Below are 27,652 nucleotides of genomic sequence, written 5' to 3' on the forward strand. Positions count from 1 at the left end.
AAAATTCAGCTGCCCCGCTTCTGGATGGCAGTTTGCAGGAGCCACTTGGGACTATCAAACCAGCCCAACTTGGCACTAGTACCACCTTGGATCTGGGAACCATCCTGCCTAGCGTGGATTTTCAGGGGCCAGTCGGCCACTCCCAGCCATATGCCCCAAAACACAAACCTCGGCCCTTTTCTCTGGCAAACAAAACTCAACTGCCCCTCTTCTGGATGGCAAATTGCAGGACGCACTTGGTACTACAAAAAACAGCTTGACTTGGCACTGGTGCCACCTTGGGTCTGGTTACCTTCCTGCGTATCGTGCATTTTAAGGACCCAGCCGACCACTCTCGGCCACAGACCCCAATCAAAAACAACGGCCCTTTTCCCTGGCAAAAAAAACTCAGCTGCCCCGCTTCTGGATGGGAGATTGCAGGAGCCACTTTGCACCATCAAACCAGCCCGACTTGGCACTGGTGCCACCTTTGGTCTGGTTACCGACCTGCGTATCGTGGATTTTCAGGAGCCAGCCGGCCACTGCCAGCCACAGGCCCCCAAACACAAACCACAGCCATTTACTCTGGCAAACAAAACTCAGGTGCCCCGCTTCTGGATGGCAGATTGCAGGAGGCACTTGGTACTATCAAACCAGCCCAACTCGGCACTGGTGCAACCTTGGGTCTGGGAACCATCCTGCCTATCGTGGATTTTAAGGAGCCATTTGGCTACTCCCAGCCACAGGCCCCCAAAAAAACAACGGCCCTTTCTTCTGTCCAACAAAATTTAGCTGCCCCGCTTCTGGATGGCAGATTGCAGGAGGCACTTGGTACTATCAAACCAGCCCAACTTGGCACTGGTGCCACCATGGGTCTGGGAACCATCCTGCGTATCGTGGATTTTCAGGAGCCAGCCGTCCACTCCCAACCACAGGGCCCACAAAACCAACCACGGCCATTATCCTTGGCAAACAAAACTCAGCTACCCCGCATCTGGATGGCCGATTGCAGGAGCCATTTGGTACTATCAAACCAGCCCAACTTGGCACTGGTACCACCTTGGGTCTGGAAGCCATCATGCGTATGGTTGATTTTCAGGAGTCAGCTGGCCACTCCCAGCCATAGGACCTCAAACACAAACCTCGGCGCATTTCTCTGGCGAACAAAACTCAGCTGCCCCGCTTCTGGATGGCAGATTGCGGGACGCACTTGGTACAATCAAACCAACCCGACTTGGCCGTGGTGCCACCTTGGATCTGGGAACCATCCTGCCTATCGTGGATTTTCAGGGGCCAGCCGGCCACTCTCAGCCATATGCCCCCAAAAACAAACCACGGCCTTTTTCTCTGGCAAACAAAACTCAACTGCCCCTCTTCTGGATAGCAAATTGCAGGAGCCGCTTGGTACTATCAAACCAGCCCGACATGCCACTGGTGCAACCTTTGGTCTGGGAACCATCCTGCCTATTGTGGATTTTCAGGAGCCAGCCGGTCACTCCCAGCCATATGCCTCCAGACACAAACCTCGGCCCGTTTCCCTGGCAAACAAAAGTTAGCTGCCCCGCTTCTGGATGGCAGATTGCAGGAGCCACTTGGTACTATCAAACCAGCCCAACATGGCACTGGTGCAGCCTTGGGTCTGGGAACCATCCTGCGTATCGTGGATTTTAAGGAGCCAGCCGGCTCCTCCTAGCCACAGGCCCGGAACATAAATCACGGCAATTTTCTGGAAAACAAAACTTATCTGCCCCGCTTCTGGATGGCAGATTGCAGGAGCCACTTGGTACTATCAAACCAGCTCGACTTGGCACTGGTGCCACCTTGGGTCTGGGAACCATCCTGTGTATCGTGGATTCTAAGGAGCCAGCCGGCCACTCCCAGCCATATGCACCCAAATACAAACAACGGCGCTTTTCCCTGGAAAAGAAACTCGCCTGCCAAATTTTTGATGGCAGATTGCAGGAGCCACTTGGTACTATCAAACAAGCCCAACTTGTCACTGGTGCCACCATGGGTCTGGTAACCATCCTGCCTATCATAGCTTTTCAGGAGCCAGCCGGTCACTCCCAGCGATAGGCCCCCAGACACAAACCTCGGCCCGTTTCCCTGGCAAACAAAAGTAAGCTGCCCCGCTTCTGGATGGCAGATTGTAGGAGCCACTTGGTACTGTCAAAGCAGCCCGACTTGGCACAGGTGCCTCATTGGGTCTGGGAACCATCCTGCCTGTCATGGATTCTAAGGAGCCAGACGGCCACTCCCAGCCGTATGCCACCAAAAACAAAGCACGGACATTTTCTCTGGCAAACAAAATTCAAATGCCCCTCTTCTGGATAGCAAATTGCAGGACGCACTTGGTACTACAAAAATAGCCTGACTTGGCACTGGTGCCACCATGGGTCTGGTTACCATTCTGCGTATCATGCGTTTTAAGGAGCCAGCTGGCCACTCCCAGCGATACGCCCCCAAACACAAACCACGGCCCATTTCCCTGGCAAACAAAACTCAGGATCCCCGCTTCTGGATGGAGATTGCAGGAGCCACTTTGCACCATCAAACCAGCCCGACTTGGCACTGGTGCCACCATGGGTCTGGTTACCATTCTGCGTATCGTGGATTTTAAGGAGCCAGTCGGCTACTCCCAGCCACAGGCCCCCAAAAAAACAACGGCCCTTTCTTCTGGCCAACAAAACTTAGCTGCCCCGCTTCTGGATGGCAGATTGCAGGAGGCACTTGCTACTATCCAACCAGCCCGACTTGGCACTGGTGCCACCTTGGCTCTGGGAACCATCCTGCGTTTCGTGGATTCTAAGGAGCCAGCCGGCCACTCCCAGCCACAGGCCCCCAAACACAAACAACGGCCCATTTCCCTGGCAAAGAAAACTCGCCTGCCAACTTTTTGATGGCAGATTGCAGGAGGCACTTGGTACTATCAAACCAGCCCAACTTGGCACTGGTGCCACCATGGGTCTGGTAACCATCCTGCCTATCGTAGCTTTTCAGGAGCCAGCCGGTCACTCCCAGTGATAGGCCCCCAGACACAAACCTCGACCGGTTTCCCTGGCAAACAAAAGTAAGCTGCCCCGCTTCTGGATGGCAGATTGCAGGAGCCATTTGGTACTATCAAACCAGCCCAACTTGGCACTGGTGCCACCTTGGGTCCGGGAACCATCCTGCGTATCGTGGATTTTCAGGAGCCAGCCGTCCACTCCCAGCCACAGGGCCCACAAAACCAACCACGGCCATTTTCCTTGGCAAACAAAACTCAGCTACCCATTTGGTACTATCAAACCAGCCCAACTTGGCAATGGTACCACCTTGGGTCTGGAAGCCATCATGCGTATGGTTGATTTTCAGGAGTCAGCTGGCCACTCCCAGCCATAGGACCTCAAACACAAACCTCGGCGCATTTCTCTGGCAAACAAAAATCAGCTGCCCCGCTTCTGGATGGCAGATTGCAGGACGCACTTGGTACAATCAAACCAGCCCGACTTGGCCCTGGTGCCACCTTGGATCTGGGAACCATCCTGCCTATCGTGGATTTTCAGGGGCCAGCCGGCCACTCCCAGCCATATGCCCCCCAACACAAACCTCGGCCCTTTTCTCTGGCAAACAAAACTTAGCTGCCCCGCTTCTGGATGACAAATTGCAGGACGCACTAGGTACTACAAAAACAGCCCGACTTGGCACTGGTGCCACCATGGGTCTGGTTACCATTCTGCGTATCATGCATTTTAAGGAGCCAGCTGGCCACTCCCAGCCATACGCCCCCAATCACAAACCACGGCCCATTTCCGTGGCAAACAAAACTCAGGATCCCCGCTTCTGTATGGAGATTGCAGGAGCCACTTTGCACCATCAAACCAGCCCGACTTGGCACTGGTGCCACCTTTGGTCTGGTTACCGTTCTGCGTATCGTGGATTTTCAGGAGCCAGCCGGCCACTGCCAGCCACAGGCCCCCAAACACAAACCACAGCCATTTACTCCGGCAAACAAAACTCAGCTCCCCAGCTTCTGGATGGCAGATTGCAGGAGGCACTTGGTACTATCAAACCAGCCCAACTTGGCACTTGTGCCACCTTGGGTCTGGAAGCCATCATGCGTATGGTTGATTTTCAGGAGTCAGCTGGCCACTCCCAGCCATAGGACCTCAAACACAAACCTCGGAGCATTTCTCTGGCAAACAAAACTCAGCTGCCCCGCTTCTTGATGGGAAATTGCAGGAGTCACTTTGCACCATCAAACCAGCCGGACTTGGCACTGGTGCCACCTTGGATCTGGGAACCATCCTGCGTATCGTGGATTTTCAGGGGCCAGCCGGCCACTCTCAGCCATAGGCCCCCAAACACAAACCACGGCCTTTTTCTCTGGCAAACAAAACTCAACTGCCCCTCTTCTGGATGGCAAATTGCAGGAGCCACTTGGTACTATCAAACCAGCCCGACTTGGCACTGGTGCAACCTTTGGTCTGGGAACCACCATGCCTTTCGTGGATTTGCAGGAGCCAGCCGGTCACTCAGCCATATGCCCCCAGACAAAAACCTCGGCCCGTTTCCCTGGCAAACAAAAGTAAGCTGCCCCGCTTCTGGATGGCAGATTGCAGGAGCCACTTGGTACTATCAAACCAGCCCGACTTGGCACTGCTGCCACCTTGGATCTGGGAACCATCCTGCGTATCGTACATATTCAGGAACCAGCCGAACACTGCTGGCCATAGGCCCCCAGACACAAACCTTGGCACGTTTCCCTGGCAAACAAAAGTAAGCTGCCCCGCTTCTGGATGGCAGTTTGCAGGAGCCACTTGGGACTATCAAACCAGCCCAACTTGGCACTGGTACCACCTTGGATCTGGGAACCATCCTGCCTAGCGTGGATTTTCAGGGGCCAGCCGGCCACTCCCAGCCATATGCCCCCAAACAAAAACCTCGGCCGTTTTCTCTGGCAAACAAAACTCAACTGCCCCTCTTCTGGATGGCAAATTGTGGGACGCACTTGGTACTACAAAAACAGCCCGACTTGGCACTGGTGCCACCATGGGTCTGGTTACCATCCTGCGTATCGTGCATTTTAAGGAGCCAGCTGGCCACTCCCAGCCATATGCCCCCAAACACAAACCACGGCCCATTTCCCTGGCAAACAAAACTCAGGATCCCCGCTTCTGGATGGAGATTGCAGGAGCCACTTTGCACCATCAAACCAGCCCGACATGGCACTGGTGCCACCTTGGATCTGGGAACCATCCTGCCTAGCGTGGATTTTCAGGGGCCAGCCGGCCACTCTCAGCCATATGCCCCCAAACAGAAACCACGGCCCTTTTCTCTGGCAAACAAAACTCAACTGCCCCTCTTCTGGATGGCAAATTGCAGGACGCACTTGGTACTACAAAAAACAGCTTGACTTGGCACTGGTGCCACCTTGGTTTCAGGTTACCTTCCTGCGTATCGTGCATTTTAAGGAGCCAGCCGGCCACTCCCAGCCATATGCCCCCAAACACAACCCATGGCCCTTTTCTCTGGCAAACAAAACTCAGCTGCCCAGCTTCTGGATGGCAGATTGCAGGAGCCACTTGGTACTATCAAACCAGCCCGACTTTGCACTGGTGCCACCTTGGGTCTGGGAACCATCCTGCGTATTGTGGATTGTCAGGAGCCAGCCGACCACTCTCGGCCACAGACCCCAATCAAAAACAACGGCCCGTTTCCCTGGCAAAAAAAAGTAAGCTGCCCAGCTTCTGGATGGCCGATTGCAGGAGGCACTTGACACTGTCAAACCAACCCGATTTGGCACTGGTGCCACCTTTGGTCTGGTTACCGTCCTGCGTATCGTGGATTTTCAGGAGCCAGCCGGCCACTGCCAGCCACAGGCCCCCAAACACAAACCACGGCCATTTACTCTGGCAAACAAAACTCAGGTGCCCCGCTTCTGGATGGCAGATTGCAGGAGGCACTTGGTACTATCAAACCAGCCCAACTCGGCACTGGTGCAACCTTGGGTCTGGGAACCATCCTGCCTATCGTGGATTTTAAGGAGCCAGTTGGCTACTCCCAGCCACAGGCCCCCAAAAAAACAACGGCCCTTTCTTCTGGCAAACAAAAGTTAGCTGCCCCGCTTCTGGATGGCAGATTGCAGGAGGCACTTGGTACTATCAAACCAGCCCAACTTGGCACTGGTGCCACCATGGGTCTGGTAACCATCCTGCCTATCGTAGCTTTTCAGGAGCCAGCCGGTCACTCCCAGCGATAGGCCCCCAGACACAAACCTCGGCCCGTTTCCCTGGCAAACAAAAGTAAGCTGCCCCGCTTCTGGATGGCAGATTGCAGGAGGCACTTGGTACTATCAAACCAGCCCAACTTGGCACTGGTGCAACCTTGGGTCTGGGAACCATCCTGCGTATCGTGGATTTTCAGGAGCCAGCCGTCCACTCCCAGCCACAGGGCCCACAAAACCAACCACGGCCATTTTCCTTGGCAAACAAAACTCAGCTACCCCGCATCTGGATGGCCGATTGCAGGAGCCATTTGGTAGTATCAAACCAGCCCAACTTGGCACTGGTACCACCTTGGGTCTGGAAGCCATCATGCGTATGGTTGATTTTCTGGAGTCAGCTGGCCACTCCCCGCCATAGGCCCTCAAAGACAAACCTCGGCGCATTTCTCTGGCGAAAAAAACTCAGCTGCCCCGCTTCTGGATGGCAGATTGCAGGACGCACTTGGTACAATCAAACCAGCCCGACTTGGCCGTGGTGCCACCTTGGATCTGGGAACCATCCTGCCTATCGTGGATTTTCAGGAGCCAGCCGGTCACTCCCAGCCATATGCCTCCAGACACAAACCTCGGCCTGTTTCTCTGGCAAACAAAAGTTAGCTGCCCCGCTTCTGGATGGCAGATTGCAGGAGCCACTTGGTACTATCAAACCAGCCCAACTTGGCACTGGTGCAGCCTTGGGTCTGGGAACCATCCTGCGTATCGTGGATTTTAAGGAGCCAGCCGGCTACTCCTAGCCACAGGCCCGGAACATAAATCACGGCACTTTTTTCTGGCAAACAAAACTTATCTGCCCCGCTTCTGGATGGCAGATTGCAGGAGCCACTTGGTACTATCAAACCAGCTCGACTTGGCACTGGTGCCACCTTGGGTCTGGGTACCATCCTGTGTATCGTGGATTCTAAGGAGCCAGCCGGCCACTCCCAGCCATATGCACCCAAACACAAACAACGGCGCTTTTCCCTGGAAAACAAAACTCGCCTGCCAAATTTTTGATGGCAGATTGCAGGAGCCACTTGGTACTATCAAACCAGCCCAACTTGGCACTGGTGCCACCATGGGTCTGGTAACCATCCTGCCTATCATAGCTTTTCAGGAGCCAGCCGGTCACTCCCAGCCATAGGCCCCCAGACACAAACCTCAGCCCATTTCCCTGGCAAAGGAAACTAAGCTGCCCCGCTTCTGGATGGCAGATTGTAGGAGCCACTTCGTACTGTCAAAGCAGCCCGACTTGGCACAGGTGCCTCATTGGGTCTGGGAACCATCCTGCCTGTCATGGATTCTAAGGAGCCAGACGGCCACTCCCAGCCGTATGCCTCCAAAAACAAACCACGGACATTTTCTCTGGCCAACAAAACTCAACTGCCCCGCTTCTGGATGGCAGATTGCAGGAGTCACTTTGAACCATAGAACCAGCCCGACTTGGCAGTGGTGCCACCTTGGATCTGGGAACCATCCTGCCTATCGTGGATTTTCAGGGGCCAGCCGGCCACTCTCAGCCATATGCCCCCAAACACAAACCACGGCCCATTTCCCTGGCAAACAAAATTCAGCTGCCCCGCTTCTGGATGGCAGTTTGCAGGAGCCACTTGGGACTATCAAACCAGCCCAACTTGGCACTAGTACCACCTTGGATCTGGGAACCATCCTGCCTAGCGTGGATTTTCAGGGGCCAGTCGGCCACTCCCAGCCATATGCCCCAAAACACAAACCTCGGCCCTTTTCTCTGGCAAACAAAACTCAACTGCCCCTCTTCTGGATGGCAAATTGCAGGACGCACTTGGTACTACAAAAAACAGCTTGACTTGGCACTGGTGCCACCTTGGGTCTGGTTACCTTCCTGCGTATCGTGCATTTTAAGGACCCAGCCGACCACTCTCGGCCACAGACCCCAATCAAAAACAACGGCCCTTTTCCCTGGCAAAAAAAACTCAGCTGCCCCGCTTCTGGATGGGAGATTGCAGGAGCCACTTTGCACCATCAAACCAGCCCGACTTGGCACTGGTGCCACCTTTGGTCTGGTTACCGACCTGCGTATCGTGGATTTTCAGGAGCCAGCCGGCCACTGCCAGCCACAGGCCCCCAAACACAAACCACAGCCATTTACTCTGGCAAACAAAACTCAGGTGCCCCGCTTCTGGATGGCAGATTGCAGGAGGCACTTGGTACTATCAAACCAGCCCAACTCGGCACTGGTGCAACCTTGGGTCTGGGAACCATCCTGCCTATCGTGGATTTTAAGGAGCCAGTCGGCTACTCCCAGCCACAGGCCCCCAAAAAAACAACGGCCCTTTCTTCTGTCCAACAAAATTTAGCTGCCCCGCTTCTGGATGGCAGATTGCAGGAGGCACTTGGTACTATCAAACCAGCCCAACTTGGCACTGGTGCCACCATGGGTCTGGGAACCATCCTGCGTATCGTGGATTTTCAGGAGCCAGCCGTCCACTCCCAACCACAGGGCCCACAAAACCAACCACGGCCATTATCCTTGGCAAACAAAACTCAGCTACCCCGCATCTGGATGGCCGATTGCAGGAGCCATTTGGTACTATCAAACCAGCCCAACTTGGCACTGGTACCACCTTGGGTCTGGAAGCCATCATGCGTATGGTTGATTTTCAGGAGTCAGCTGGCCACTCCCAGCCATAGGACCTCAAACACAAACCTCGGCGCATTTCTCTGGCGAACAAAACTCAGCTGCCCCGCTTCTGGATGGCAGATTGCGGGACGCACTTGGTACAATCAAACCAACCCGACTTGGCCGTGGTGCCACCTTGGATCTGGGAACCATCCTGCCTATCGTGGATTTTCAGGGGCCAGCCGGCCACTCTCAGCCATATGCCCCCAAAAACAAACCACGGCCTTTTTCTCTGGCAAACAAAACTCAACTGCCCCTCTTCTGGATAGCAAATTGCAGGAGCCGCTTGGTACTATCAAACCAGCCCGACATGCCACTGGTGCAACCTTTGGTCTGGGAACCATCCTGCCTATTGTGGATTTTCAGGAGCCAGCCGGTCACTCCCAGCCATATGCCTCCAGACACAAACCTCGGCCCGTTTCCCTGGCAAACAAAAGTTAGCTGCCCCGCTTCTGGATGGCAGATTGCAGGAGCCACTTGGTACTATCAAACCAGCCCAACATGGCACTGGTGCAGCCTTGGGTCTGGGAACCATCCTGCGTATCGTGGATTTTAAGGAGCCAGCCGGCTCCTCCTAGCCACAGGCCCGGAACATAAATCACGGCAATTTTCTGGAAAACAAAACTTATCTGCCCCGCTTCTGGATGGCAGATTGCAGGAGCCACTTGGTACTATCAAACCAGCTCGACTTGGCACTGGTGCCACCTTGGGTCTGGGAACCATCCTGTGTATCGTGGATTCTAAGGAGCCAGCCGGCCACTCCCAGCCATATGCACCCAAATACAAACAACGGCGCTTTTCCCTGGAAAAGAAACTCGCCTGCCAAATTTTTGATGGCAGATTGCAGGAGCCACTTGGTACTATCAAACAAGCCCAACTTGTCACTGGTGCCACCATGGGTCTGGTAACCATCCTGCCTATCATAGCTTTTCAGGAGCCAGCCGGTCACTCCCAGCGATAGGCCCCCAGACACAAACCTCGGCCCGTTTCCCTGGCAAACAAAAGTAAGCTGCCCCGCTTCTGGATGGCAGATTGTAGGAGCCACTTGGTACTGTCAAAGCAGCCCGACTTGGCACAGGTGCCTCATTGGGTCTGGGAACCATCCTGCCTGTCATGGATTCTAAGGAGCCAGACGGCCACTCCCAGCCGTATGCCACCAAAAACAAAGCACGGACATTTTCTCTGGCAAACAAAATTCAAATGCCCCTCTTCTGGATAGCAAATTGCAGGACGCACTTGGTACTACAAAAATAGCCTGACTTGGCACTGGTGCCACCATGGGTCTGGTTACCATTCTGCGTATCATGCGTTTTAAGGAGCCAGCTGGCCACTCCCAGCCATACGCCCCCAAACACAAACCACGGCCCATTTCCCTGGCAAACAAAACTCAGGATCCCCGCTTCTGGATGGAGATTGCAGGAGCCACTTTGCACCATCAAACCAGCCCGACTTGGCACTGGTGCCACCATGGGTCTGGTTACCATTCTGCGTATCGTGGATTTTAAGGAGCCAGTCGGCTACTCCCAGCCACAGGCCCCCAAAAAAACAACGGCCCTTTCTTCTGGCCAACAAAACTTAGCTGCCCCGCTTCTGGATGGCAGATTGCAGGAGGCACTTGCTACTATCCAACCAGCCCGACTTGGCACTGGTGCCACCTTGGCTCTGGGAACCATCCTGCGTTTCGTGGATTCTAAGGAGCCAGCCGGCCACTCCCAGCCACAGGCCCCCAAACACAAACAACGGCCCATTTCCCTGGCAAAGAAAACTCGCCTGCCAACTTTTTGATGGCAGATTGCAGGAGGCACTTGGTACTATCAAACCAGCCCAACTTGGCACTGGTGCCACCATGGGTCTGGTAACCATCCTGCCTATCGTAGCTTTTCAGGAGCCAGCCGGTCACTCCCAGTGATAGGCCCCCAGACACAAACCTCGACCGGTTTCCCTGGCAAACAAAAGTAAGCTGCCCCGCTTCTGGATGGCAGATTGCAGGAGCCATTTGGTACTATCAAACCAGCCCAACTTGGCACTGGTGCCACCTTGGGTCCGGGAACCATCCTGCGTATCGTGGATTTTCAGGAGCCAGCCGTCCACTCCCAGCCACAGGGCCCACAAAACCAACCACGGCCATTTTCCTTGGCAAACAAAACTCAGCTACCCATTTGGTACTATCAAACCAGCCCAACTTGGCAATGGTACCACCTTGGGTCTGGAAGCCATCATGCGTATGGTTGATTTTCAGGAGTCAGCTGGCCACTCCCAGCCATAGGACCTCAAACACAAACCTCGGCGCATTTCTCTGGCAAACAAAAATCAGCTGCCCCGCTTCTGGATGGCAGATTGCAGGACGCACTTGGTACAATCAAACCAGCCCGACTTGGCCCTGGTGCCACCTTGGATCTGGGAACCATCCTGCCTATCGTGGATTTTCAGGGGCCAGCCGGCCACTCCCAGCCATATGCCCCCCAACACAAACCTCGGCCCTTTTCTCTGGCAAACAAAACTTAGCTGCCCCGCTTCTGGATGACAAATTGCAGGACGCACTAGGTACTACAAAAACAGCCCGACTTGGCACTGGTGCCACCATGGGTCTGGTTACCATTCTGCGTATCATGCATTTTAAGGAGCCAGCTGGCCACTCCCAGCCATACGCCCCCAATCACAAACCACGGCCCATTTCCGTGGCAAACAAAACTCAGGATCCCCGCTTCTGTATGGAGATTGCAGGAGCCACTTTGCACCATCAAACCAGCCCGACTTGGCACTGGTGCCACCTTTGGTCTGGTTACCGTTCTGCGTATCGTGGATTTTCAGGAGCCAGCCGGCCACTGCCAGCCACAGGCCCCCAAACACAAACCACAGCCATTTACTCCGGCAAACAAAACTCAGCTCCCCAGCTTCTGGATGGCAGATTGCAGGAGGCACTTGGTACTATCAAACCAGCCCAACTTGGCACTTGTGCCACCTTGGGTCTGGAAGCCATCATGCGTATGGTTGATTTTCAGGAGTCAGCTGGCCACTCCCAGCCATAGGACCTCAAACACAAACCTCGGAGCATTTCTCTGGCAAACAAAACTCAGCTGCCCCGCTTCTTGATGGGAAATTGCAGGAGTCACTTTGCACCATCAAACCAGCCGGACTTGGCACTGGTGCCACCTTGGATCTGGGAACCATCCTGCGTATCGTGGATTTTCAGGGGCCAGCCGGCCACTCTCAGCCATAGGCCCCCAAACACAAACCACGGCCTTTTTCTCTGGCAAACAAAACTCAACTGCCCCTCTTCTGGATGGCAAATTGCAGGAGCCACTTGGTACTATCAAACCAGCCCGACTTGGCACTGGTGCAACCTTTGGTCTGGGAACCACCATGCCTTTCGTGGATTTGCAGGAGCCAGCCGGTCACTCAGCCATATGCCCCCAGACAAAAACCTCGGCCCGTTTCCCTGGCAAACAAAAGTAAGCTGCCCCGCTTCTGGATGGCAGATTGCAGGAGCCACTTGGTACTATCAAACCAGCCCGACTTGGCACTGCTGCCACCTTGGATCTGGGAACCATCCTGCGTATCGTACATATTCAGGAACCAGCCGAACACTGCCGGCCATAGGCCCCCAGACACAAACCTTGGCACGTTTCCCTGGCAAACAAAAGTAAGCTGCCCCGCTTCTGGATGGCAGTTTGCAGGAGCCACTTGGGACTATCAAACCAGCCCAACTTGGCACTGGTACCACCTTGGATCTGGGAACCATCCTGCCTAGCGTGGATTTTCAGGGGCCAGCCGGCCACTCCCAGCCATATGCCCCCAAACAAAAACCTCGGCCGTTTTCTCTGGCAAACAAAACTCAACTGCCCCTCTTCTGGATGGCAAATTGTGGGACGCACTTGGTACTACAAAAACAGCCCGACTTGGCACTGGTGCCACCATGGGTCTGGTTACCATCCTGCGTATCGTGCATTTTAAGGAGCCAGCTGGCCACTCCCAGCCATATGCCCCCAAACACAAACCACGGCCCATTTCCCTGGCAAACAAAACTCAGGATCCCCGCTTCTGGATGGAGATTGCAGGAGCCACTTTGCACCATCAAACCAGCCCGACATGGCACTGGTGCCACCTTGGATCTGGGAACCATCCTGCCTAGCGTGGATTTTCAGGGGCCAGCCGGCCACTCTCAGCCATATGCCCCCAAACAGAAACCACGGCCCTTTTCTCTGGCAAACAAAACTCAACTGCCCCTCTTCTGGATGGCAAATTGCAGGACGCACTTGGTACTACAAAAAACAGCTTGACTTGGCACTGGTGCCACCTTGGTTTCAGGTTACCTTCCTGCGTATCGTGCATTTTAAGGAGCCAGCCGGCCACTCCCAGCCATATGCCCCCAAACACAACCCATGGCCCTTTTCTCTGGCAAACAAAACTCAGCTGCCCAGCTTCTGGATGGCAGATTGCAGGAGCCACTTGGTACTATCAAACCAGCCCGACTTTGCACTGGTGCCACCTTGGGTCTGGGAACCATCCTGCGTATTGTGGATTGTCAGGAGCCAGCCGACCACTCTCGGCCACAGACCCCAATCAAAAACAACGGCCCGTTTCCCTGGCAAAAAAAAGTAAGCTGCCCAGCTTCTGGATGGCCGATTGCAGGAGGCACTTGACACTGTCAAACCAACCCGATTTGGCACTGGTGCCACCTTTGGTCTGGTTACCGTCCTGCGTATCGTGGATTTTCAGGAGCCAGCCGGCCACTGCCAGCCACAGGCCCCCAAACACAAACCACGGCCATTTACTCTGGCAAACAAAACTCAGGTGCCCCGCTTCTGGATGGCAGATTGCAGGAGGCACTTGGTACTATCAAACCAGCCCAACTCGGCACTGGTGCAACCTTGGGTCTGGGAACCATCCTGCCTATCGTGGATTTTAAGGAGCCAGTTGGCTACTCCCAGCCACAGGCCCCCAAAAAAACAACGGCCCTTTCTTCTGGCAAACAAAAGTTAGCTGCCCCGCTTCTGGATGGCAGATTGCAGGAGGCACTTGGTACTATCAAACCAGCCCAACTTGGCACTGGTGCCACCATGGGTCTGGTAACCATCCTGCCTATCGTAGCTTTTCAGGAGCCAGCCGGTCACTCCCAGCGATAGGCCCCCAGACACAAACCTCGGCCCGTTTCCCTGGCAAACAAAAGTAAGCTGCCCCGCTTCTGGATGGCAGATTGCAGGAGCCACTTTACACCATCAAACCAGCCCAACTTTGCACTGGTGCCACCTTGGATCTGGGAACCATCCTGCGTATCGTGGATTTTCAGGGGCCAGCCGGCCACTCTCAGCCATATCCCCCCAAACACAAACCACGGCCCTTTTCTCTGGCAAACAAAATTCAACTGCCCCTCCTCTGGATGGCAAATTGCAGGACGCACTTGGTACTACAAAAAACAGCCCGACTTGGCACTGGTGCCACCTTGGGTCTGGTTACCGTCCTCCGTATCGTGCATTTTAAGGAGCCAGCCGGCCACTCCCAGCCATATGCACCCAAATACAACCCATGGCCCTTTTCACTGGCAAACAAAACTCAGCTGCCCAGCTTCTGGATGGCAGATTGCAGGAGCCACTTGGTACTATCAAACCAGCCCGACTTTGCACTGGTGCCACCTTGGGTCTGGGAACCATCCTGCGTATTGTGGATTGTCAGGAGCCAGCCGACCACTCTCGGCCACAGACCCCAATCAAAAACAACGGCCCGTTTCCCTGGCAAAAAAAACTCAGCTGCCCCGCTTCTGGATGGGAGATTGCAGGAGGCACTTGACACTGTCAAACCAACCCGACTTGGCACTGGTGCCACCTTTGTCTGGTTACCGTCCTGCTTATCGTGGATTTTCACCAGCCAGCCGGCCACTGCCAGCCACAGGCCCCCAAACACAAATTACAGCCATTTACTCTGGCAAACAAAACTCAGGTGCCCCGCTTCTGGATGGCAGATTGCAGGAGGCACTTGGTACTATCAAACCAGCCCAACTCGGCACTGGTGCAACCTTGGGTCTGGGAACCATCCTGCCTGTCGTGGATTTTAAGGAGCCAGTCGGCTACTCCCAGCCACAGGCCCCCAAAAAAACAACGGCCCTTTTTCTGGCCAACAAAAGTTAGCTGCCCCGCTTCTGGATGGCAGATTGCAGGAGGCACTTGCTACTATCCAACCAGCCCGACTTGGCACTGGTGCCACCTTGGCTCTGGGAACCATCCTGCGTTTCGTGGATTCTAAGGAGCCAGCCGGCCACTCCCAGCCACAGGCCCCCAAACACAAACAACGGCCCATTTCCCTGGCAAACAAAACTCGCCTGCCAAATTTTTGATGGCAGATTGCAGGAGCCACTTGGTGCTATCAAACCAGCCCAACTTGACACTGGTGCCACCATGGGTCTGGTAACGATCCTGCCTATCGTGGCTTTTCAGGAGCCAGCCGGTCACTCCCAGCGATAGGCCCCCAGACAGAAACCTCGGCCCGTTTCCCTGGCAAACAAAAGTAAGCTGCCCCGCTTCTGGATGGCAGATTGCAGGAGCCACTTGGTACTATCAAACCAGCCCGACTTGGCACTGGTGCAACCTTGGGTCTGGGAACCATCCTGCGTATCGTGGATTTTCAGGAGCCAGCCGTCCACTCCCAGCCACAGGGCCCACAAAACGAACCACGGCCATTTTCCTTGGCAAACAAAACTCAGCTACCCCGCATCTGGATGGCCGATTGCAGGAGCCATTTGGTACTATCAAACCAGCCCAACTTGGCACTGGTGCAGCCTTGGGTCTGGAAGCCATCATGCGTATGGTTGATTTTCAGGAGTCAGCGGGCCACTCCCAGCCATAGGACCTCAAACACAAACCTCGGCGCATTTCTCTGGCAAACAAAACTCAGCTGCCCCGCTTCTGGATGGCAGATTGCAGGACGCACTTGGTACAATCAAACCAGCCCGACTTGGCCCTGGTGCCACCTTGGATCTGGGAACCATCCTGCCTAGCGTGGATTTTCAGGGTCCAGCCGGCCACTCTCAGCCATATGCCACCCAAAAAAAACCACGGCCTTTTTCTCTGCCAAACAAAACTCAACTGCCCCTCTTCTGGATGGCAAATTGCAGGAGCCACTTCGTACTATCAAACCAGCCCAACTTGCCACTGGCGCAACCTTTGGTCTGGGAACCATCCTGCCTCTCGTGGATTTTCGGGAACCAGCCGGTCACTCCCAGCCATATGCCTCCAGACACAAACCTCGGCCCTTTTCTCTGGCAAACAAAAGTTAGCTGCCCCGCTTCTGGATGGCAGATTGCAGGAGCCACTTGGTACTATCAAACCAGCCCAACTTGGCACTGGTGCAGCCTTGGGTCTGGGAACCATCCTGCGTATCGTGGATTTTAAGGAGCCAGCCGGATACTCCTAGCCACAGGCCCGGAACATAAATCACGGCACTTTTTTTTGGCAAACAAAACTTATCTGCCCCGCTTCTGGATGGCAGATTGCAGGAGGCACTTGGTACTATCAAACCAGCCCAACTTGGCACTGGTGCCACCATGGGTCTGGTAACCATCCTGCCTATCGTAGCTTTTCAGGAGCCAGCCGGTCACTCCCAGTGATAGGCCCCCAGACACAAACCTCGACCGGTTTCCCTGGCAAACAAAAGTAAGCTGCCCCGCTTCTGGATGGCAGATTGCAGGAGCCATTTGGTACTATCAAACCAGCCCAACTTGGCACTGGTGCCACCTTGGGTCCGGGAACCATCCTGCGTATCGTGGATTTTCAGGAGCCAGCCGTCCACTCCCAGCCACAGGGCCCACAAAACCAACCACGGCCATTTTCCTTGGCAAACAAAACTCAGCTACCCATTTGGTACTATCAAACCAGCCCAACTTGGCAATGGTACCACCTTGGGTCTGGAAGCCATCATGCGTATGGTTGATTTTCAGGAGTCAGCTGGCCACTCCCAGCCATAGGACCTCAAACACAAACCTCGGCGCATTTCTCTGGCAAACAAAAATCAGCTGCCCCGCTTCTGGATGGCAGATTGCAGGACGCACTTGGTACAATCAAACCAGCCCGACTTGGCCCTGGTGCCACCTTGGATCTGGGAACCATCCTGCCTATCGTGGATTTTCAGGGGCCAGCCGGCCACTCCCAGCCATATGCCCCCCAACACAAACCTCGGCCCTTTTCTCTGGCAAACAAAACTTAGCTGCCCCGCTTCTGGATGACAAATTGCAGGACGCACTAGGTACTACAAAAACAGCCCGACTTGGCACTGGTGCCACCATGGGTCTGGTTACCATTCTGCGTATCATGCATTTTAAGGAGCCAGCTGGCCACTCCCAGCCATACGCCCCCAATCACAAACCACGGCCCATTTCCGTGGCAAACAAAACTCAGGATCCCCGCTTCTGTATGGAGATTGCAGGAGCCACTTTGCACCATCAAACCAGCCCGACTTGGCACTGGTGCCACCTTTGGTCTGGTTACCGTTCTGCGTATCGTGGATTTTCAGGAGCCAGCCGGCCACTGCCAGCCACAGGCCCCCAAACACAAACCACAGCCATTTACTCCGGCAAACAAAACTCAGCTCCCCAGCTTCTGGATGGCAGATTGCAGGAGGCACTTGGTACTATCAAACCAGCCCAACTTGGCACTTGTGCCACCTTGGGTCTGGAAGCCATCATGCGTATGGTTGATTTTCAGGAGTCAGCTGGCCACTCCCAGCCATAGGACCTCAAACACAAACCTCGGAGCATTTCTCTGGCAAACAAAACTCAGCTGCCCCGCTTCTTGATGGGAAATTGCAGGAGTCACTTTGCACCATCAAACCAGCCGGACTTGGCACTGGTGCCACCTTGGATCTGGGAACCATCCTGCGTATCGTGGATTTTCAGGGGCCAGCCGGCCACTCTCAGCCATAGGCCCCCAAACACAAACCACGGCCTTTTTCTCTGGCAAACAAAACTCAACTGCCCCTCTTCTGGATGGCAAATTGCAGGAGCCACTTGGTACTATCAAACCAGCCCGACTTGGCACTGGTGCAACCTTTGGTCTGGGAACCACCATGCCTTTCGTGGATTTGCAGGAGCCAGCCGGTCACTCAGCCATATGCCCCCAGACAAAAACCTCGGCCCGTTTCCCTGGCAAACAAAAGTAAGCTGCCCCGCTTCTGGATGGCAGATTGCAGGAGCCACTTGGTACTATCAAACCAGCCCGACTTGGCACTGCTGCCACCTTGGATCTGGGAACCATCCTGCGTATCGTACATATTCAGGAACCAGCCGAACACTGCTGGCCATAGGCCCCCAGACACAAACCTTGGCACGTTTCCCTGGCAAACAAAAGTAAGCTGCCCCGCTTCTGGATGGCAGTTTGCAGGAGCCACTTGGGACTATCAAACCAGCCCAACTTGGCACTGGTACCACCTTGGATCTGGGAACCATCCTGCCTAGCGTGGATTTTCAGGGGCCAGCCGGCCACTCCCAGCCATATGCCCCCAAACAAAAACCTCGGCCGTTTTCTCTGGCAAACAAAACTCAACTGCCCCTCTTCTGGATGGCAAATTGTGGGACGCACTTGGTACTACAAAAACAGCCCGACTTGGCACTGGTGCCACCATGGGTCTGGTTACCATCCTGCGTATCGTGCATTTTAAGGAGCCAGCTGGCCACTCCCAGCCATATGCCCCCAAACACAAACCACGGCCCATTTCCCTGGCAAACAAAACTCAGGATCCCCGCTTCTGGATGGAGATTGCAGGAGCCACTTTGCACCATCAAACCAGCCCGACATGGCACTGGTGCCACCTTGGATCTGGGAACCATCCTGCCTAGCGTGGATTTTCAGGGGCCAGCCGGCCACTCTCAGCCATATGCCCCCAAACAGAAACCACGGCCCTTTTCTCTGGCAAACAAAACTCAACTGCCCCTCTTCTGGATGGCAAATTGCAGGACGCACTTGGTACTACAAAAAACAGCTTGACTTGGCACTGGTGCCACCTTGGTTTCAGGTTACCTTCCTGCGTATCGTGCATTTTAAGGAGCCAGCCGGCCACTCCCAGCCATATGCCCCCAAACACAACCCATGGCCCTTTTCTCTGGCAAACAAAACTCAGCTGCCCAGCTTCTGGATGGCAGATTGCAGGAGCCACTTGGTACTATCAAACCAGCCCGACTTTGCACTGGTGCCACCTTGGGTCTGGGAACCATCCTGCGTATTGTGGATTGTCAGGAGCCAGCCGACCACTCTCGGCCACAGACCCCAATCAAAAACAACGGCCCGTTTCCCTGGCAAAAAAAAGTAAGCTGCCCAGCTTCTGGATGGCCGATTGCAGGAGGCACTTGACACTGTCAAACCAACCCGATTTGGCACTGGTGCCACCTTTGGTCTGGTTACCGTCCTGCGTATCGTGGATTTTCAGGAGCCAGCCGGCCACTGCCAGCCACAGGCCCCCAAACACAAACCACGGCCATTTACTCTGGCAAACAAAACTCAGGTGCCCCGCTTCTGGATGGCAGATTGCAGGAGGCACTTGGTACTATCAAACCAGCCCAACTCGGCACTGGTGCAACCTTGGGTCTGGGAACCATCCTGCCTATCGTGGATTTTAAGGAGCCAGTTGGCTACTCCCAGCCACAGGCCCCCAAAAAAACAACGGCCCTTTCTTCTGGCAAACAAAAGTTAGCTGCCCCGCTTCTGGATGGCAGATTGCAGGAGGCACTTGGTACTATCAAACCAGCCCAACTTGGCACTGGTGCCACCATGGGTCTGGTAACCATCCTGCCTATCGTAGCTTTTCAGGAGCCAGCCGGTCACTCCCAGCGATAGGCCCCCAGACACAAACCTCGGCCCGTTTCCCTGGCAAACAAAAGTAAGCTGCCCCGCTTCTGGATGGCAGATTGCAGGAGGCACTTGGTACTATCAAACCAGCCCAACTTGGCACTGGTGCAACCTTGGGTCTGGGAACCATCCTGCGTATCGTGGATTTTCAGGAGCCAGCCGTCCACTCCCAGCCACAGGGCCCACAAAACCAACCACGGCCATTTTCCTTGGCAAACAAAACTCAGCTACCCCGCATCTGGATGGCCGATTGCAGGAGCCATTTGGTAGTATCAAACCAGCCCAACTTGGCACTGGTACCACCTTGGGTCTGGAAGCCATCATGCGTATGGTTGATTTTCTGGAGTCAGCTGGCCACTCCCCGCCATAGGCCCTCAAAGACAAACCTCGGCGCATTTCTCTGGCGAAAAAAACTCAGCTGCCCCGCTTCTGGATGGCAGATTGCAGGACGCACTTGGTACAATCAAACCAGCCCGACTTGGCCGTGGTGCCACCTTGGATCTGGGAACCATCCTGCCTATCGTGGATTTTCAGGGGCCAGCCGGCCACTCTCAGCCATATGCCCCCAAAAACAAACAACGGCCTTTTTCTCTGGCAAACAAAACTCAACTGCCCCTCTTCTGGATGGCAAATTGCAGGAGCCACTTGGTACTATCAAACCAGCCCGACTTGCCACTGGTGCAACCTTGGGTCTGGGAACCATCCTGCCTATCGTGGATTTTCAGGAGCCAGCCGGTCACTCCCAGCCATATGCCTCCAGACACAAACCTCGGCCTGTTTCTCTGGCAAACAAAAGTTAGCTGCCCCGCTTCTGGATGGCAGATTGCAGGAGCCACTTGGTACTATCAAACCAGCCCAACTTGGCACTGGTGCAGCCTTGGGTCTGGGAACCATCCTGCGTATCGTGGATTTTAAGGAGCCAGCCGGCTACTCCTAGCCACAGGCCCGGAACATAAATCACGGCACTTTTTTCTGGCAAACAAAACTTATCTGCCCCGCTTCTGGATGGCAGATTGCAGGAGCCACTTGGTACTATCAAACCAGCTCGACTTGGCACTGGTGCCACCTTGGGTCTGGGTACCATCCTGTGTATCGTGGATTCTAAGGAGCCAGCCGGCCACTCCCAACCATATGCACCCAAACACAAACAACGGCGCTTTTCCCTGGAAAACAAAACTCGCCTGCCAAATTTTTGATGGCAGATTGCAGGAGCCACTTGGTACTATCAAACCAGCCCAACTTGGCACTGGTGCCACCATGGGTCTGGTAACCATCCTGCCTATCATAGCTTTTCAGGAGCCAGCCGGTCACTCCCAGCCATAGGCCCCCAGACACAAACCTCAGCCCATTTCCCTGGCAAAGGAAACTAAGCTGCCCCGCTTCTGGATGGCAGATTGTAGGAGCCACTTCGTACTGTCAAAGCAGCCCGACTTGGCACAGGTGCCTCATTGGGTCTGGGAACCATCCTGCCTGTCATGGATTCTAAGGAGCCAGACGGCCACTCCCAGCCGTATGCCTCCAAAAACAAACCACGGACATTTTCTCTGGCCAACAAAACTCAACTGCCCCGCTTCTGGATGGCAGATTGCAGGAGTCACTTTGAACCATAGAACCAGCCCGACTTGGCAGTGGTGCCACCTTGGATCTGGGAACCATCCTGCCTATCGTGGATTTTCAGGGGCCAGCCGGCCACTCTCAGCCATATGCCCCCAAACACAAACCACGGCCCATTTCCCTGGCAAACAAAATTCAGCTGCCCCGCTTCTGGATGGCAGTTTGCAGGAGCCACTTGGGACTATCAAACCAGCCCAACTTGGCACTAGTACCACCTTGGATCTGGGAACCATCCTGCCTAGCGTGGATTTTCAGGGGCCAGTCGGCCACTCCCAGCCATATGCCCCAAAACACAAACCTCGGCCCTTTTCTCTGGCAAACAAAACTCAACTGCCCCTCTTCTGGATGGCAAATTGCAGGACGCACTTGGTACTACAAAAAACAGCTTGACTTGGCACTGGTGCCACCTTGGGTCTGGTTACCTTCCTGCGTATCGTGCATTTTAAGGACCCAGCCGACCACTCTCGGCCACAGACCCCAATCAAAAACAACGGCCCTTTTCCCTGGCAAAAAAAACTCAGCTGCCCCGCTTCTGGATGGGAGATTGCAGGAGCCACTTTGCACCATCAAACCAGCCCGACTTGGCACTGGTGCCACCTTTGGTCTGGTTACCGACCTGCGTATCGTGGATTTTCAGGAGCCAGCCGGCCACTGCCAGCCACAGGCCCCCAAACACAAACCACAGCCATTTACTCTGGCAAACAAAACTCAGGTGCCCCGCTTCTGGATGGCAGATTGCAGGAGGCACTTGGTACTATCAAACCAGCCCAACTCGGCACTGGTGCAACCTTGGGTCTGGGAACCATCCTGCCTATCGTGGATTTTAAGGAGCCAGTCGGCTACTCCCAGCCACAGGCCCCCAAAAAAACAACGGCCCTTTCTTCTGTCCAACAAAATTTAGCTGCCCCGCTTCTGGATGGCAGATTGCAGGAGGCACTTGGTACTATCAAACCAGCCCAACTTGGCACTGGTGCCACCATGGGTCTGGGAACCATCCTGCGTATCGTGGATTTTCAGGAGCCAGCCGTCCACTCCCAACCACAGGGCCCACAAAACCAACCACGGCCATTATCCTTGGCAAACAAAACTCAGCTACCCCGCATCTGGATGGCCGATTGCAGGAGCCATTTGGTACTATCAAACCAGCCCAACTTGGCACTGGTACCACCTTGGGTCTGGAAGCCATCATGCGTATGGTTGATTTTCAGGAGTCAGCTGGCCACTCCCAGCCATAGGACCTCAAACACAAACCTCGGCGCATTTCTCTGGCGAACAAAACTCAGCTGCCCCGCTTCTGGATGGCAGATTGCGGGACGCACTTGGTACAATCAAACCAACCCGACTTGGCCGTGGTGCCACCTTGGATCTGGGAACCATCCTGCCTATCGTGGATTTTCAGGGGCCAGCCGGCCACTCTCAGCCATATGCCCCCAAAAACAAACCACGGCCTTTTTCTCTGGCAAACAAAACTCAACTGCCCCTCTTCTGGATAGCAAATTGCAGGAGCCGCTTGGTACTATCAAACCAGCCCGACATGCCACTGGTGCAACCTTTGGTCTGGGAACCATCCTGCCTATTGTGGATTTTCAGGAGCCAGCCGGTCACTCCCAGCCATATGCCTCCAGACACAAACCTCGGCCCGTTTCCCTGGCAAACAAAAGTTAGCTGCCCCGCTTCTGGATGGCAGATTGCAGGAGCCACTTGGTACTATCAAACCAGCCCAACATGGCACTGGTGCAGCCTTGGGTCTGGGAACCATCCTGCGTATCGTGGATTTTAAGGAGCCAGCCGGCTCCTCCTAGCCACAGGCCCGGAACATAAATCACGGCAATTTTCTGGAAAACAAAACTTATCTGCCCCGCTTCTGGATGGCAGATTGCAGGAGCCACTTGGTACTATCAAACCAGCTCGACTTGGCACTGGTGCCACCTTGGGTCTGGGAACCATCCTGTGTATCGTGGATTCTAAGGAGCCAGCCGGCCACTCCCAGCCATATGCACCCAAATACAAACAACGGCGCTTTTCCCTGGAAAAGAAACTCGCCTGCCAAATTTTTGATGGCAGATTGCAGGAGCCACTTGGTACTATCAAACAAGCCCAACTTGTCACTGGTGCCACCATGGGTCTGGTAACCATCCTGCCTATCATAGCTTTTCAGGAGCCAGCCGGTCACTCCCAGCGATAGGCCCCCAGACACAAACCTCGGCCCGTTTCCCTGGCAAACAAAAGTAAGCTGCCCCGCTTCTGGATGGCAGATTGTAGGAGCCACTTGGTACTGTCAAAGCAGCCCGACTTGGCACAGGTGCCTCATTGGGTCTGGGAACCATCCTGCCTGTCATGGATTCTAAGGAGCCAGACGGCCACACCCAGCCGTATGCCACCAAAAACAAAGCACGGACATTTTCTCTGGCAAACAAAATTCAAATGCCCCTCTTCTGGATAGCAAATTGCAGGACGCACTTGGTACTACAAAAATAGCCTGACTTGGCACTGGTGCCACCATGGGTCTGGTTACCATTCTGCGTATCATGCGTTTTAAGGAGCCAGCTGGCCACTCCCAGCCATACGCCCCCAAACACAAACCACGGCCCATTTCCCTGGCAAACAAAACTCAGGATCCCCGCTTCTGGATGGAGATTGCAGGAGCCACTTTGCACCATCAAACCAGCCCGACTTGGCACTGGTGCCACCATGGGTCTGGTTACCATTCTGCGTATCGTGGATTTTAAGGAGCCAGTCGGCTACTCCCAGCCACAGGCCCCCAAAAAAACAACGGCCCTTTCTTCTGGCCAACAAAACTTAGCTGCCCCGCTTCTGGATGGCAGATTGCAGGAGGCACTTGCTACTATCCAACCAGCCCGACTTGGCACTGGTGCCACCTTGGCTCTGGGAACCATCCTGCGTTTCGTGGATTCTAAGGAGCCAGCCGGCCACTCCCAGCCACAGGCCCCCAAACACAAACAACGGCCCATTTCCCTGGCAAAGAAAACTCGCCTGCCAACTTTTTGATGGCAGATTGCAGGAGGCACTTGGTACTATCAAACCAGCCCAACTTGGCACTGGTGCCACCATGGGTCTGGTAACCATCCTGCCTATCGTAGCTTTTCAGGAGCCAGCCGGTCACTCCCAGTGATAGGCCCCCAGACACAAACCTCGACCGGTTTCCCTGGCAAACAAAAGTAAGCTGCCCCGCTTCTGGATGGCAGATTGCAGGAGCCATTTGGTACTATCAAACCAGCCCAACTTGGCACTGGTGCCACCTTGGGTCCGGGAACCATCCTGCGTATCGTGGATTTTCAGGAGCCAGCCGTCCACTCCCAGCCACAGGGCCCACAAAACCAACCACGGCCATTTTCCTTGGCAAACAAAACTCAGCTACCCATTTGGTACTATCAAACCAGCCCAACTTGGCAATGGTACCACCTTGGGTCTGGAAGCCATCATGCGTATGGTTGATTTTCAGGAGTCAGCTGGCCACTCCCAGCCATAGGACCTCAAACACAAACCTCGGCGCATTTCTCTGGCAAACAAAAATCAGCTGCCCCGCTTCTGGATGGCAGATTGCAGGACGCACTTGGTACAATCAAACCAGCCCGACTTGGCCCTGGTGCCACCTTGGATCTGGGAACCATCCTGCCTATCGTGGATTTTCAGGGGCCAGCCGGCCACTCCCAGCCATATGCCCCCCAACACAAACCTCGGCCCTTTTCTCTGGCAAACAAAACTTAGCTGCCCCGCTTCTGGATGACAAATTGCAGGACGCACTAGGTACTACAAAAACAGCCCGACTTGGCACTGGTGCCACCATGGGTCTGGTTACCATTCTGCGTATCATGCATTTTAAGGAGCCAGCTGGCCACTCCCAGCCATACGCCCCCAATCACAAACCACGGCCCATTTCCGTGGCAAACAAAACTCAGGATCCCCGCTTCTGTATGGAGATTGCAGGAGCCACTTTGCACCATCAAACCAGCCCGACTTGGCACTGGTGCCACCTTTGGTCTGGTTACCGTTCTGCGTATCGTGGATTTTCAGGAGCCAGCCGGCCACTGCCAGCCACAGGCCCCCAAACACAAACCACAGCCATTTACTCCGGCAAACAAAACTCAGCTCCCCAGCTTCTGGATGGCAGATTGCAGGAGGCACTTGGTACTATCAAACCAGCCCAACTTGGCACTTGTGCCACCTTGGGTCTGGAAGCCATCATGCGTATGGTTGATTTTCAGGAGTCAGCTGGCCACTCCCAGCCATAGGACCTCAAACACAAACCTCGGAGCATTTCTCTGGCAAACAAAACTCAGCTGCCCCGCTTCTTGATGGGAAATTGCAGGAGTCACTTTGCACCATCAAACCAGCCGGACTTGGCACTGGTGCCACCTTGGATCTGGGAACCATCCTGCGTATCGTGGATTTTCAGGGGCCAGCCGGCCACTCTCAGCCATAGGCCCCCAAACACAAACCACGGCCTTTTTCTCTGGCAAACAAAACTCAACTGCCCCTCTTCTGGATGGCAAATTGCAGGAGCCACTTGGTACTATCAAACCAGCCCGACTTGGCACTGGTGCAACCTTTGGTCTGGGAACCACCATGCCTTTCGTGGATTTGCAGGAGCCAGCCGGTCACTCAGCCATATGCCCCCAGACAAAAACCTCGGCCCGTTTCCCTGGCAAACAAAAGTAAGCTGCCCCGCTTCTGGATGGCAGATTGCAGGAGCCACTTGGTACTATCAAACCAGCCCGACTTGGCACTGCTGCCACCTTGGATCTGGGAACCATCCTGCGTATCGTACATATTCAGGAACCAGCCGAACACTGCCGGCCATAGGCCCCCAGACACAAACCTTGGCACGTTTCCCTGGCAAACAAAAGTAAGCTGCCCCGCTTCTGGATGGCAGTTTGCAGGAGCCACTTGGGACTATCAAACCAGCCCAACTTGGCACTGGTACCACCTTGGATCTGGGAACCATCCTGCCTAGCGTGGATTTTCAGGGGCCAGCCGGCCACTCCCAGCCATATGCCCCCAAACAAAAACCTCGGCCGTTTTCTCTGGCAAACAAAACTCAACTGCCCCTCTTCTGGATGGCAAATTGTGGGACGCACTTGGTACTACAAAAACAGCCCGACTTGGCACTGGTGCCACCATGGGTCTGGTTACCATCCTGCGTATCGTGCATTTTAAGGAGCCAGCTGGCCACTCCCAGCCATATGCCCCCAAACACAAACCACGGCCCATTTCCCTGGCAAACAAAACTCAGGATCCCCGCTTCTGGATGGAGATTGCAGGAGCCACTTTGCACCATCAAACCAGCCCGACATGGCACTGGTGCCACCTTGGATCTGGGAACCATCCTGCCTATTGTGGATTTTCAGGGGCCAGCCGGCCACTCTCAGCCATATGCCCCCAAACAGAAACCACGGCCCTTTTCTCTGGCAAACAAAACTCAACTGCCCCTCTTCTGGATGGCAAATTGCAGGACGCACTTGGTACTACAAAAAACAGCTTGACTTGGCACTGGTGCCACCTTGGTTTCAGGTTACCTTCCTGCGTATCGTGCATTTTAAGGAGCCAGCCGGCCACTCCCAGCCATATGCCCCCAAACACAACCCATGGCCCTTTTCTCTGGCAAACAAAACTCAGCTGCCCAGCTTCTGGATGGCAGATTGCAGGAGCCACTTGGTACTATCAAACCAGCCCGACTTTGCACTGGTGCCACCTTGGGTCTGGGAACCATCCTGCGTATTGTGGATTGTCAGGAGCCAGCCGACCACTCTCGGCCACAGACCCCAATCAAAAACAACGGCCCGTTTCCCTGGCAAAAAAAAGTAAGCTGCCCAGCTTCTGGATGGCCGATTGCAGGAGGCACTTGACACTGTCAAACCAACCCGATTTGGCACTGGTGCCACCTTTGGTCTGGTTACCGTCCTGCGTATCGTGGATTTTCAGGAGCCAGCCGGCCACTGCCAGCCACAGGCCCCCAAACACAAACCACGGCCATTTACTCTGGCAAACAAAACTCAGGTGCCCCGCTTCTGGATGGCAGATTGCAGGAGGCACTTGGTACTATCAAACCAGCCCAACTCGGCACTGGTGCAACCTTGGGTCTGGGAACCATCCTGCCTATCGTGGATTTTAAGGAGCCAGTTGGCTACTCCCAGCCACAGGCCCCCAAAAAAACAACGGCCCTTTCTTCTGGCAAACAAAAGTTAGCTGCAACGCTTCTGGATGGCAGATTGCAGGAGGCACTTGGTACTATCAAACCAGCCCAACTTGGCACTGGTGCCACCATGGGTCTGGTAACCATCCTGCCTATCGTAGCTTTTCAGGAGCCAG

Source organism: Melospiza melodia, chromosome 5 (genome assembly GCF_035770615.1).
Source record: "Melospiza melodia melodia isolate bMelMel2 chromosome 5, bMelMel2.pri, whole genome shotgun sequence".
Taxonomy (NCBI): domain Eukaryota; kingdom Metazoa; phylum Chordata; class Aves; order Passeriformes; family Passerellidae; genus Melospiza; species Melospiza melodia.